This window comes from Coregonus lavaretus, assembly GCF_964263955.1.
Source record: "Coregonus lavaretus genome assembly, chromosome: 2".
In the NCBI taxonomy this organism is placed as follows: Eukaryota; Metazoa; Chordata; class Actinopteri; order Salmoniformes; family Salmonidae; genus Coregonus; species Coregonus lavaretus.
This window is the reverse complement of record NC_139989.1, coordinates 905,787-918,798: the sequence shown is the minus strand read 5'-3', so window position 1 is coordinate 918,798 and position 13,012 is coordinate 905,787. Positions and strand designations below refer to the sequence as shown.

The 13,012-nt window shown below is 45.6% G+C and overlaps 1 protein-coding gene across 1 annotated transcript in view; it reads right to left on the bottom strand.

Moving 5' to 3' along the window:
- Positions 1–13,012, bottom strand: part of LOC311143070 (vasoactive intestinal polypeptide receptor-like) — a gene marked incomplete at its 5' end in the record, with an annotated part of 262,368 nt that overhangs the window by 2,541 nt on the left and 246,815 nt on the right. The gene's annotated exons all lie outside the window — the stretch shown is intronic.

The window sequence follows — 13,012 nt, the reverse complement described above, 5'->3', positions numbered from 1 at the left end:
TAAAGAATTAACAAAAAAACAGAGCAAACTAGAATGCTATTTGGCCCTAAACAGAGAGTACACAGTGGCAGAATACCTGACCACTGTGACTGACCCAAACTTAAGGAAAGCTTTGACTATGTACAGACTCAGTGAGCATAGCCTTGCTATTTTGAAAGGCCACCGTAGGCAGACCTGGCTCTCAAGAGAAGACAGGCTATGTGCACACTGCCCACAAAATGAGGTGGAAACTGAGCTGCACTTCCTAACCTCCTGCCAAATGTATGATCATATTAGAGGTACATATTTCCCTCAGATTACACAGACCCACAAAGAATTTGAAAACAAATCTAATTTTGATAAACTCCCTTATCTACTGGATGAAAAACCACAGTGTGCCATCACAGCAGCAATATTTGTGACCTGTTGCCACAAGAAAAGGGCAACCAGTGAAGAACAAACACCATTGTAAATACAACCCATATTTACGTTTATTTATTTTCCCTTTTTTTACTTTACCTATTTGCACATTGTTACAACACTGTATATAGACATAATATGACATTTGAAATGTCTTTATTCTTTTGGAACTTGTTATTTATTTGTTCACTTTGTTGATTTCACTTTTGTTTATCCATTTAACTTGCTTTGGCAATGTGAACATACCAATAAAGGCCCTTGAATTGAAAAAGAAATTGTATCAATAACCTAGCTATGGCTAGTCTGCTAAAGCGCGAGTCGGCTTGGTTGGTTGCTGTCTCTCATCTCTCCCTCCCTCCTCCCTGTTCGTGTCACTCACACACAGCCCTGCCCATCACCTCTCTCTCTCCCTCCTCCCAGCAGCCTACACACAGCCCTGCCCATCACCTCTCTACCTCCTCTCCCTCGCACTTTATCAGCTCCAGTTAATAAAGTAGCTTAAAGTTTTACTTTTATGCTGCGTCCCTCACTCAGATTGGATCGGACCGGGTCTTGATCCGATCAGGTATACACAAAATGGGTCTAGTTGTCCTCGGATCTATTCGGAACTGGTCATATATATTTTGTTAAATAATTTATGTATATCGGGTCCGGATGGGAAAGCCCCAGGTCCATTTTGGAATGGGTACAACTTTATGGACCCCTGAAGGCGGCTCCTCATGAATCCTTTCTATGAAAATTACAATCTGTCTGAATTAAATTAGAACAAGCTTTCAAATAATGCCCACCTGACCCAGATTGCGCTTAATAATGGACCGCTTTTGGATTGCGTAAACAACAGTAATTGTGACAACGCGGATTAAGGTTTTTGTTCCAAACGAAACTACAAGTGTGTTTGCTTTAGTTCCTCAACAGGGGAGTGCAAAAAAGTACTTTATAGTTGAAGACTCTTCTAGTTATAAAAGTGTATTGAAATTGCTTAGGAACTGTGCACACTTTGGAGAGGTGTGTGGCCACTTGGAGACACCAGTTAGTCCTCTCAAAACCCTTGGCATTTTGGGGTCTTATATTGCACCTACTCCACATTTTCCAGGAAGAGTCTTCTGTTACTGAATGTATCCAAAGTATTTTCAGATTTCATTATCAACAAACCAGGCAAAAAAACAGTACATGTAAAATGCCCATCAAATCAACAGTGATGTCAAATCAAATTTTATTGGTCACATACATATTTAGCAGATGTTATTGTGGGTGTAGCGAAATGCTTGTGTTCCTAGCTCCATCAGCGCAGTAATATCTAACAATTCACAACAATACACAATCTAAAAGAATGGAATTAAGAAATATATAAAATATTAGGACGAGCAATGTCGGAGTGGCATTGACTAAAATACAGTAGAATAGAATACAGTATATACATATGAGATGAGGAAAGCAATAGGTTAACATTAAAGTGACTAGTGTTCCATTATTAAAGTGGCCAGTGATTCCATGTCTACAGTCGTGGTCAAAAGTTTTGAGAATGACACAAGTATTGGTCTTCACAAAGTTCGCTGCTTCAGTGTTATGAGATATTTTAGTCAGATGTTACTATGGTATACTGAAGTATAATTACAAGCATTCCATAAGTGTATTTTATTGACAATTACATTAAGTTTATGCAAAAAGTCAATATTTGCAGTGCTGACCCTTCTTTTTCAAGACCTCTGCAATCAGCCCTGGCAAGCTGTCAATTAACTTCTGGGCCACATCCTGACTGATGTCAGCCCATTCTTGCATAATCAATGCTTGGAGTTTGTCAGAATTTGTGGGTTTTTGTTTGTCCACCCGCCTCTTGAGGATCGACCACAAGTTCTCAATGGGATTAAGGTCTGGGGAGTTTCCTGGCCATGGACCCAAAATGTTGATGTTTTGTTCCCCGAGCCACTTAGTTATCACTTTTGCCTTATGGCAAGGTGCTCCATCATGCTGGAAAAGGCATTGGTCGTCACCAAACTGTTCTTGGATGGTTGGTAGAAGTTGCTCTCGGAGGATGCGTTGGTACCATTCTTTATTCATGGCTGTGTTCTTAGGCAAAATTGTGAGTGAGCCCACTCCCTTGGCTGAGAAGCAACCCCACACATGAATGGTCTCAGGATGCTTTACTGTTGGCATGACACAGGACTGATGGTAGCGCTCACCTTGTCTTCTCTGGACAAGGTGTTTTCCGGATGCCCCAAACAATCGGAAAGGGGATTCATCAAAGAAAATGACTTTACCCCAGTCCTCAGCAGTCCAATCCCTGTACCTTTTGCAGAATATCAGTCTGTCCCTAATGTTTTTCCTGGAGAGAAGTGGCTTCTTTGCTGCCCTTCTTGACACCAGGCCATCCTCCAAAAGTCTTTGCCTCACTGTGCGTGCAGATGCACTCACACCTGCCTGCTGCCATTCCTGAGCAAGCTCTGCACTGGTGGTGCCCCAATCCCGCAGCTGAATCAACTTTAGGAGACGGTCCTGGCGCTTGCTGGACTTTTTTGGGCGCCCTGACGCCTTCTTCACAACAATTGAACCTCTCTCCTTGAAGTTATTGATGATCCGATAAATGGTTGATTTAGGTGCAATCTTACTAGCAGCAATATCCTTGCCTGTGAAGCCCTTTTTGCGCAAAGCAATGATGACGGCACGTGTTTCCTTGCAGGTAACCATGGTTAACAGGGGAAGAACAATGATTTCAAGCACCACCCTCCTTTTAAAGCTTCCAGTCTGTTATTCTAACTCAATCAGCATGACAGAGTGATCTCCAGCCTTGTCCTCGTCAACACTCTCATCTGTGTTAACGAGATAATCACTGACATGAGTTCATTTTCATGGCAAAGAGGGGCTTTGCAATTAATTGCAATTCATCTGATCACTCTTCGTGACATTCTGGAGTATATGCAAATTGCCATCATCAAAACTGAGGCAGCAGACTTTGTGAAAATTAGTATTTGTGTCATTCTCAAAACTTTTGACCACGACTGTATGTACATAGGTCAGCAGCCTCTAAGGTGCTGAGTGGTAGCCGGATAGTGATGGCTATTTAACAGTCTGATGGCCTTGAGATGGAAGCAGTGGCTCGGGTGGTAGTTGTCCTTGGTTATCTTTTTGGCCTTCCTGTGACATCGGGTGCTGTAGGTGTCCTGGAGGTCAGGCAGTGTGCCCCCGGTGATGAGTTGGGCAGACTGCACCACCCTCTGGAGAGTCCTGCGGTTGTGGGCGGTGCAGTTGCCGTACCAGGCGGTGATACAGCCCAATAGGATGCTCTCAATTGTGCATCTGTAAAAGTTTGTGAGGGTCTTAGGGGCCAAGCCACATTTCTTCAGCCTCCTGAGCGCCTTCTTCACCACACTGTCTGGGTGGGTGGACCATTTCAGATTGTCAGTTATGTGCACGCCGGGGAACTTGAAGCTTTTCACCCTCTCCACAGCGGCCCTGTTGATGTGGATGGGGGCGTGCTCCCTCTGCAGTTTCCTGAAGTCTACGATCAGCTCGTTCGTTTTGTTGATGTTGAGGGAGAGGTTATTTTCCTGGCACCACTCCGCCAGGCCCTCACCTCCTCCCTGTAGGCTGTCTGGTCATTGTTGGTAATCAGGCCTGCTACTGTTGTGTCGTCTGCAAACTTGATGATTGAGTTGGAGGCGTGTTGGCCACGCAGTCATGGGTGAACAGGGAGTACAGGAGGGGGCTGAGCACGCACCCTTGTGGGGCCCCTGTGTTGATGATCAGCGAAGTGGAGGTGTAGTTTCCTACCTTCACCACCTGGGGGCGGCATGTCAGACGTTCAGGACCCAGTTGCACAGGGCGGGGTTCAGACCCAGGGCCCCAAGCTTAATGATGAGCTTGGTGGGTACTATGGTGTTGAAGGCTGCGCTATAGTCAATGAACAGCATTCTGACGTAGGTATTCCTCTTGTCCAGATGGGATAGGGCAGTGTGCAGTGCGATGGCATCGTCTGTGGATCTATTGGGGCGGTATGCAAATTGAAATGGGTCTAGGGTGTCAGGTAAGGTAGAGGTGATATGATCCTTAACCAGCCTCTCAAAGCACTTCATGATGACAGAAGTGAGTGCTACGGGGTGATAGTCATTTAGTTCAGTTACCTTTACTTTCTTGGGTACAGGAACAATGTTGGACATCTTGAAACAATTGGGCACAGCAGACTGGGATAGGGAGAGATTGAATATGTCCGTAAACACTCCAGCCAGCTGGTCTGCACATGCTCTGAGGACGAGGTTAGGGATACCATGTGGACCGGCAGCCTTGCGAGGGTTAACACGCTTAAATGTCTTGCTCACGTTGGCCACGGAGAACGAGAGCCCACAGTCCTTGGGAGCGGGCCGCGTCGGTGGCACTGTGTTATCCTCAACGCGGGCGAAGATGTTTAGCTTGTCCGGGAGCGAGACGTCGGTGTCCGAGACGTGACTGGTTTTCCCTTTGTAATCTGTGTTTGTCTGGAGTCCCTGCCACATATGTCTCTTGTCTGAGCTGTTGAATTGCGACTCCACTTTGTCTCTGTACTGATGTTTTGCCTGTTTGATTGCTTACGGAGGGAATAACTACACTGTTCGTATTCTACCATATTCCCAGTCACCTTGCGATTGTTAAGTGTGGTGGTTCGCGCTTTCAGTATTGTAGTTTTGTTTGGATTCAGTCTTGTGTCAGGTGAACGGTTGTGTACTCATCTTTGGTCGTATAATTTTCCTATTAACTCCAAACTTTTCCCTTTCAATTGCTACCATGTTTATGCATATTATTTTTATATTTCTTCAGTAAGACATTTCCATTTATCCCTATCCATGTAGGCCAATTGCAACAACTGTAAAGGGTTAAAGTGAGGTAAACTGTCCCTTTAAGCACCTGAACAGATGACGCAGATGCTAAGCTACAGGACTGTTTTGCTAGCACAGACTGGAACATGTTCCGGGATTCTTCAGACAGCATTGAGGAGTACACCACATCAGTCACTGGCTTCATCAATAAGTGCATCGATGATGTCGTCCCCACAGTGACCGTACGTACATACCCCAACCAGAAGCCATGGATTACAGGAAACATCCGCACTGAGCTAAAGGGTAGAGCTGCCGCTTTCAAGGAGCGGGACTCTAACCCGGACGCTTATAAGAAATCCCGCTATGACCTCCGACGAACCATCAAACAGGCAAAGAGTCAATACAGGTCTAAGATTGAATCATACTACACTGGCTCTGACGCTTGTCGGATGTGGCAGGGCTTGAAAACTATTACAGACTACAAAGGGAAGCACAGCCGCGAGCTGCCCAGTGACACAAGCCTACCAGACGAGCTAAACCACTTCTATGCTCGCTTCGAGGCAAGCAACACTGAAGCATGCATGAGAGCACCAGCTGTTCCGGACGACTATGTGATCACGCTCTCCGTAGCCGATGTGAGTAAGACTTTTAAGCAGGTCAACATTCACAAGGCCGCAGGGCCAGACGGATTACCAGGACGTGTACTCCGAGCATGTGCTGACCAACTGGCAAGTGTCTTCACTGACATTTTCAACATGTCCCTGACTGAGTCTGTAATACCAACATGTTTCAAGCAGACCACCATAGTCCCCGTGCCCAAGAACTCTAAGATAACCTGCCTAAATGACTACCGACCCGTAGCACTGACGTCTGTAGCCATGAAGTGCTTTGAAAGACTGGTCATGGCTCACATCAACAGCATAATCCCAGAAACCCTAGACCCACTCCAATTTGCATACCGCCCCAACAGATCCACAGATGATGCAATCTCTATCGCACTCCACACTGCCCTTTCCCACCTGGACAAGAGGAACACCTACGTGAGAATGCTATTCATTGACTACAGCTCAGCATTCAACACCATAGTGCCCTCTAAGCTCATCACTAAGCTAAGGATCCTGGGACTAAACACCTCCCTCTGCAACTGGATCCTGGACTTCCTGACGGGCCGCCCCCAGGTGGTAAGGGTAGGTAACAACACATCTGCCACACTGATCCTCAACACGGGGGCCCCTCAGGGGTGCGTGCTCAGTCCCCTCCTGTACTCTCTGTTCACCCATGACTGCATGGCCAGGCACGACTCCAACACCATCATTAAGTTTGCCGACGACACAACAGTGGTAGGCCTGATCACCGACAACGATGAGACAGCCTATAGGGAGGAGGTCAGAGATCTGGCCGTGTGGTGCCAGGACAACAACCTCTCCCTCAACGTGACCAAGACAAAGGAGATGATTGTGGACTACAGGATAAAAAAGAGGACTGAGCACGCCCCCATTCTCATCGACGGGGCTGTAGTGGAACAGGTTGAGAGCTTCAAGTTCCTTGGTGTCCACATCACCAACCAACTATCATGGTCCAAACACACCAAGACAGTCGTGATGAGGGCACGACAAAGCCTATTCCCCCTCAGGAGACTAAAAAGATTTGGCATGGGTCCTCAGATCCTCAAAAAATTCTACAGCTGCACCATCGAGAGCATCCTGACTGGTTGCATCACCGCCTGGTATGGCAACTGCTTGGCCTCTGACCGCAAGGCACTACAGAGGGTAGTGCGTACGGCCCAGTACATCACTGGGGCAAAGCTCCCTGCCATCCAGGACCTCTATACCAGGCGGTGTCAGAGGAAGGCCCTCAAAATTGTCAAAGACTCCAGCCACCCTAGTCATAGACTGTTCTCTCTGCTACCGCACGGCAAGCGGTACCGGAGTGCCAAGTCTAGGTCCAAAAGACTTCTCAACAGCTTCTACCCCCAAGCCATAAGACTCCTGAACAGCTAATCATGGCTACCCGGACTATTTGCACTGCCCCCCCACCCCATCCTTTTTACGCTGCTGCTACTCTGTTAAGTATTTATGCATAGTCACTTTAACTCTACCCACATGTACATATTACCTCAACTACCTCAACTAGCCGGTGCCCCCGCACATTGACTATGCAACGGTACCCCCCTGTATATATAGCCTCCCTACTGTCACTTTATTTTACTGTATATATAGCCTCCCTACTGTCACTTTATTTTACTTCTGCTCTTTTTTTCTCAACACTTTTTTGTTGTTGTTTTATTCTTACTTTTTTGTTTAAAATAAATGCACTGTTGGTTAAGGGCTGTAAGTAAGCATTTCACTGTAATGTCTGCACCTGTTGTATTCGGCGCATGTGACCAATAAAATTTGATTTGATTTGATTTGATTTGAACAGTGATCCTGGCCATGGCAGTACAGTCTCTCTCTCTGTGATTGAAACTGTCCCAGCGCTGCACTGGGCTATTGGCTCTGCACATAACTCTGTTCCCCTCAGGTAGCCTCAGAAGAGACCGCAGATCAAGAAGCAATATGAAATGGAAGGGAGTTCCATGCTAAAATAGCTCAATTTAATACTGTACACTTTCTTGAATTTGTTCTGGATTTGGGGACTGTGAAAAGACCCCTGGTGGCATGTCTGGTGGGCTCAGTGTGTGTCAGAGCTGTGTGTAAGTTGACTATGCAAACAATTTGGAATTTAACATATTAATGTTTCTTATCAAAAGTAGAAGTGATGCAGTCAGTCTCTTCTCAACTCTTAGCCAATAGAGACTGGCATGCATAGTATTTACAGATATATTAGCTCTCTGATTACAATGAAGAGCAAGACGTGCCGCTCTGTTCTGGGCCAGCTGCAGCTTAACTAGGTCTTTCCTTGCAGCACTCTGTCACGCCCTGGCTCTGGGGACGCTTGTATGTTGAGCCAGGGTGTGAGTGTTCTTTGTGTTGTTCTAGTTTTGTGTTTCTAGGGTGTTCTAGTTATTGTGTTTCTATGTTGGCCAGAGTGGTTCTCAATCAGAGGCAACGAGTGTCAGCTGTTGCTGGTTGTCTCTGATTGGGAACCATATTTAAGCAGTCTGTTTTTCCACAGTATTTGTGGGATCTTGTTCCTGTGTAGGTTTGTGTTTTGCACCTTTGGACGTCACGTATCGATTTTGTTATTTTGTTCGTGTAATCATAAATAAAAGCATGTTCGCAAATAACGCTGCGCATTGGTCCTCTGTTCCCGACGATCGTGACACACTCGACCCCATGACCGGACAATAATGCGTAGAAATAGAATGAATATAACTGACAAATCTTTGACTTGAATTTGGACTTCTGTTCTATTCATTCTATTTCTATGCATTCAATCCTATCCGATAAGCGAGATCCAGATAGATCACTTTTGAAAAACTGGGCCTTTAACACACTGCCCTCCTAACCCTAACCCAGCTTCATGTAAAGTCAGTGTGTAAACTCAGGGTGTTAACCAGGTGCAGTGTGTTTATAACAGGAGTGTGTAAACTCAGGGTGTTAACCAGGTGCAGTGTGTTTATAACAGGAGTGTGTGATCTCAGGGTGTTAACCAGGTGCAGTGTGTTTATAACAGGAGTGTGTGAACGTCAGGGTGTTAACCAGGTGCAGTGTGTTTATAACAGGAGTGTGTAAACTCAGGGTGTTAACCAGGTGCAGTGTGTTTATAACAGGAGTGTGTAAACTCAGGGTGTTAACCAGGTGCAGTGTGTTTATAACAGGAGTGTGTGAACGTCAGGGTGTTAACCAGGTGCAGTGTGTTTATAACAGGAGTGTGTCAACTCAGGGTGTTAACCAGGTGCAGTGTGTTTATAACAGGAGTGTGTAAACTCAGGGTGTTAACCAGGTGCAGTGTGTTTATAACAGGAGTGTGTAAACTCAGGGTGTTAACCAGGTGCAGTGTGTTTATAACAGGAGTGTGTAAACTCAGGGTGTTAACCAACCAGGTGCAGTGTGTTTATAACAGGAGTGTGTGAACTCAGGGTGTTAACCAGGTGCAGTGTGTTTATAACAGGAGTGTGTGAACTCAGGGTGTTAACCAGGTGCAGTGTGTTTATAACAGGAGTATGTAAACTCAGGGTGTTAACCAGGTGCAGTGTGTTTATAACAGGAGTGTGTAAACTCAGGGTGTTAACCAACCAGGTGCAGTGTGTTTATAACAGGAGTGTGTGAACTCAGGGTGTTAACCAGGTGCAGTGTGTTTATAACAGGAGTGTGTGAACTCAGGGTGTTAACCAGGTGCAGTGTGTTTATAACAGGAGTGTGTGAACTCAGGGTGTTAACCAGGTGCAGTGTGTTTATAACAGGAGTATGTAAACTCAGGGTGTTAACCAGGTGCAGTGTGTTTATAACAGGAGTGTGTAAACGTCAGGGTGTTAACCAACCAGGTGCAGTGTGTTTATAACAGGAGTGTGTGAACTCAGGGTGTTAACCAGGTGCAGTGTGTTTATAACAGGAGTGTGTAAACTCAGGGTGTTAACCAGGTGCAGTGTGTTTATAACAGGAGTATGTAAACTCAGGGTGTTAACCAGGTGCAGTGTGTTTATAACAGGAGTGTGTAAACTCAGGGTGTTAACCAACCAGGTGCAGTGTGTTTATAACAGGAGTGTGTGAACTCAGGGTGTTAACCAGGTGCAGTGTGTTTATAACAGGAGTGTGTGAACTCAGGGTGTTAACCATGTGCAGTGTGTTTATAACAGGAGTGTGTAAACTCAGGGTGTTAACCAGGTGCAGTGTGTTTATAACAGGAGTGTGTGAACGTCAGGGTGTTAACCAGGTGCAGTGTGTTTATAACAGGAGTGTGTGAACTCAGGGTGTTAACCATGTGCAGTGTGTTTATAACAGGAGTGTGTAAACTCAGGGTGTTAACCAGGTGCAGTGTGTTTATAACAGGAGTGTGTAAACTCAGGGTGTTAACCAGGTGCAGTGTGTTTATAACAGGAGTGTGTAAACTCAGGGTGTTAACCAGGTGCAGTGTGTTTATAACAGGAGTGTGTAAACTCAGGGTGTTAACCAGGTGCAGTGTGTTTATAACAGGAGTGTGTGAACGTCAGGGTGTTGACCAGGTGCAGTGTGTTTATAACAGGAGTGTGTAAACTCAGGGTGTTAACCAGGTGCAGTGTGTTTATAACAGGAGTGTGTAAACTCAGGGTGTTAACCAGGTGCAGTGTGTTTATAACAGGAGTGTGTAAACTCAGGGTGTTAACCAGGTGCAGTGTGTTTATAACAGGAGTGTGTGATCTCAGGGTGTTAACCAGGTGCAGTGTGTTTATAACAGGAGTGTGTTAACCAGGTGCAGTGTGTTTATAACAGGAGTGTGTGAACGTCAGGGTGTTAACCAGGTGCAGTGTGTTTATAACAGGAGTGTGTAAACTCAGGGTGTTAACCAGGTGCAGTGTGTTTATAACAGGAGTGTGTAAACTCAGGGTGTTAACCAACCAGGTGCAGTGTGTTTATAACAGGAGTGTGTCAACTCAGGGTGTTAACCAGGTGCAGTGTGTTTATAACAGGAGTGTGTAAACTCAGGGTGTTAACCAGGTGCAGTGTGTTTATAACAGGAGTGTGTGAACGTCAGGGTGTTAACCAGGTGCAGTGTGTTTATAACAGGAGTGTGTGAACTCAGGGTGTTAACCAGGTGCAGTGTGTTTATAACAGGAGTGTGTGAACGTCAGGGTGTTAACCAGGTGCAGTGTGTTTATAACAGGAGTGTGTGAACTCAGGGTGTTAACCATGTGCAGTGTGTTTATAACAGGAGTGTGTAAACTCAGGGTGTTAACCAGGTGCAGTGTGTTTATAACAGGAGTGTGTGAACGTCAGGGTGTTAACCAGGTGCAGTGTGTTTATAACAGGAGTGTGTGAACGTCAGGGTGTTAACCAGGTGCAGTGTGTTTATAACAGGAGTGTGTGAACTCAGGGTGTTAACCAGGTGCAGTGTGTTTATAACAGGAGTGTGTAAACTCAGGGTGTTAACCAGGTGCAGTGTGTTTATAACAGGAGTGTGTAAACTCAGGGTGTTAACCAGGTGCAGTGTGTTTATAACAGGAGTGTGTAAACTCAGGGTGTTAACCAGGTGCAGTGTGTTTATAACAGGAGTGTGTGAACTCAGGGTGTTAACCAGGTGCAGTGTGTTTATAACAGGAGTGTGTAAACTCAGGGTGTTAACCAGGTGCAGTGTGTTTATAACAGGAGTGTGTAAACTCAGGGTGTTAACCAGGTGCAGTGTGTTTATAACAGGAGTGTGTGAACTCAGGGTGTTAACCAGGTGCAGTGTGTTTATAACAGGAGTGTGTAAACTCAGGGTGTTAACCAGGTGCAGTGTGTTTATAACAGGAGTGTGTGAACTCAGGGTGTTAACCAGGTGCAGTGTGTTTATAACAGGAGTGTGTAAACTCAGGGTGTTAACCAACCAGGTGCAGTGTGTTTATAACAGGAGTGTGTCAACTCAGGGTGTTAACCAGGTGCAGTGTGTTTATAACAGGAGTGTGTAAACTCAGGGTGTTAACCAGGTGCAGTGTGTTTATAACAGGAGTGTGTGAACGTCAGGGTGTTAACCAGGTGCAGTGTGTTTATAACAGGAGTGTGTGATCTCAGGGTGTTAACCAGGTGCAGTGTGTTTATAACAGGAGTGTGTGAACGTCAGGGTGTTAACCAGGTGCAGTGTGTTTATAACAGGAGTGTGTGAACTCAGGGTGTTAACCAGGTGCAGTGTGTTTATAACAGGAGTGTGTGAACGTCAGGGTGTTAACCAGGTGCAGTGTGTTTATAACAGGAGTGTGTGAACTCAGGGTGTTAACCATGTGCAGTGTGTTTATAACAGGAGTGTGTAAACTCAGGGTGTTAACCAGGTGCAGTGTGTTTATAACAGGAGTGTGTGAACGTCAGGGTGTTAACCAGGTGCAGTGTGTTTATAACAGGAGTGTGTGAACGTCAGGGTGTTAACCAGGTGCAGTGTGTTTATAACAGGAGTGTGTGAACTCAGGGTGTTAACCAGGTGCAGTGTGTTTATAACAGGAGTGTGTAAACTCAGGGTGTTAACCAGGTGCAGTGTGTTTATAACAGGAGTGTGTAAACTCAGGGTGTTAACCAGGTGCAGTGTGTTTATAACAGGAGTGTGTAAACTCAGGGTGTTAACCAGGTGCAGTGTGTTTATAACAGGAGTGTGTGAACTCAGGGTGTTAACCAGGTGCAGTGTGTTTATAACAGGAGTGTGTTAACTCAGGGTGTTAACCAACCAGGTGCAGTGTGTTTATAACAGGAGTGTGTAAACTCAGGGTGTTAACCAGGTGCAGTGTGTTTATAACAGGAGTGTGTGAACGTCAGGGTGTTAACCAGGTGCAGTGTGTTTATAACAGGAGTGTGTGATCTCAGGGTGTTAACCAGGTGCAGTGTGTTTATAACAGGAGTGTGTGAACGTCAGGGTGTTAACCAGGTGCAGTGTGTTTATAACAGGAGTGTGTGAACTCAGGGTGTTAACCATGTGCAGTGTGTTTATAACAGGAGTGTGTAAACTCAGGGTGTTAACCAGGTGCAGTGTGTTTATAACAGGAGTGTGTGAACGTCAGGGTGTTAACCAGGTGCAGTGTGTTTATAACAGGAGTGTGTGAACGTCAGGGTGTTAACCAGGTGCAGTGTGTTTATAACAGGAGTGTGTGAACGTCAGGGTGTTAACCAGGTGCAGTGTGTTTATAACAGGAGTGTGTGAACTCAGGGTGTTAACCAGGTGCAGTGTGTTTATAACAGGAGTGTGTGAACTCAGGGTGTTAACCAGGTGCAGTGTGTTTATAACAG